This window comes from Odontomachus brunneus, unplaced genomic scaffold, assembly GCF_010583005.1.
Source record: "Odontomachus brunneus isolate Ranch 3 - 2012 unplaced genomic scaffold, Obru_v1 Obru_scaffold_051, whole genome shotgun sequence".
Classification (NCBI taxonomy): Eukaryota; Metazoa; Arthropoda; class Insecta; order Hymenoptera; family Formicidae; genus Odontomachus; species Odontomachus brunneus.
The window spans coordinates 1,158,865-1,159,870 of NW_022639501.1; the positions used below are offsets into that span (position 1 = coordinate 1,158,865).

Consider the following 1,006-nt stretch of genomic DNA (forward strand, 5'->3'; position numbering starts at 1 on the left):
ATTGCACCAAGTCCCAAAAGTCAATATTTCCCAAGATATAAAGGGTCAAAGTAGTGAAATATGGTCATCCGCACTGAGAGAAAAATGTATGATATTTGGAACTATAACGGCATAGTAAAAAGATTACAGTTAGAAAGGTAATTTTTATAGTAAATGTTACCATAATATTTACAATATGAGCATAGTTTAACTGACCCGTGCAAAATTTTTACCAAGAATTATATATATATATATATATATATATATATATATATATATATATAATTCTTGGTAAAAATTTTGCACGGGTCAGTTAAACTATGCTCATATTGTAAATATTATGGTAACATTTACTATAAAAATTACCTTTCTAACTGTAATCTTTTTACTATGCCGTTATAGTTCCAAATATCATACATTTTTCTCTCAGTGCGGATGACCATATTTCACTACTTTGACCCTTTATATCTTGGGAAATATTGACTTTTGGGACTTGGTGCAATGATAACTTTTTATCAGCATGGCGAAAACTATAACATAGTGAAATTTCAGCCAATTTGACCGAAAACCATTTTCCATAGGTTTTGTGCGGGGTCTTTTCTCCGGTGTATATATAAAGCGACGAAACTCGAACCGAGAGAAAAAGAGAGAGAGAGAGAGTCTCGAGATAGAAACAGCCTCTCTCTCTCTCTCCCTCTCTTTACCCCTTCCCACCACGTTGGTGTACGAATATGACAATTCTATCGAAATGAGAGAATATTGGGCTCTCCCCGTAGTATGAAGTTTCAGGCATTGCAATCTGCATTGTTTCCACGTCAATTAAACTTGTTTGATATTTCCGCTGCAATCACACGGCAACATCGATTCCGTGCGCGCCCGCGCGCTTAATCGAATTCGAGAAACAGTGCTCTTTGCGATTCCCTACTAATAAACGTTGTTATCGATGGGGTCGACGTATCGAATCCCTGTTGCCTCTTACATTCGTGAGTCGACCATGTTTCTCTCTCTCTCCCCCCCCCCCTTCTCT

General features: G+C 37.1%; 1 protein-coding gene across 2 annotated transcripts in view; it reads left to right on the plus strand.

The window, feature by feature from the left end:
• LOC116845335 overlaps window positions 1-1,006 on the plus strand; it is a 36,473-nt gene that overhangs the window by 25,899 nt on the left and 9,568 nt on the right. The window lies entirely within an intron of this gene.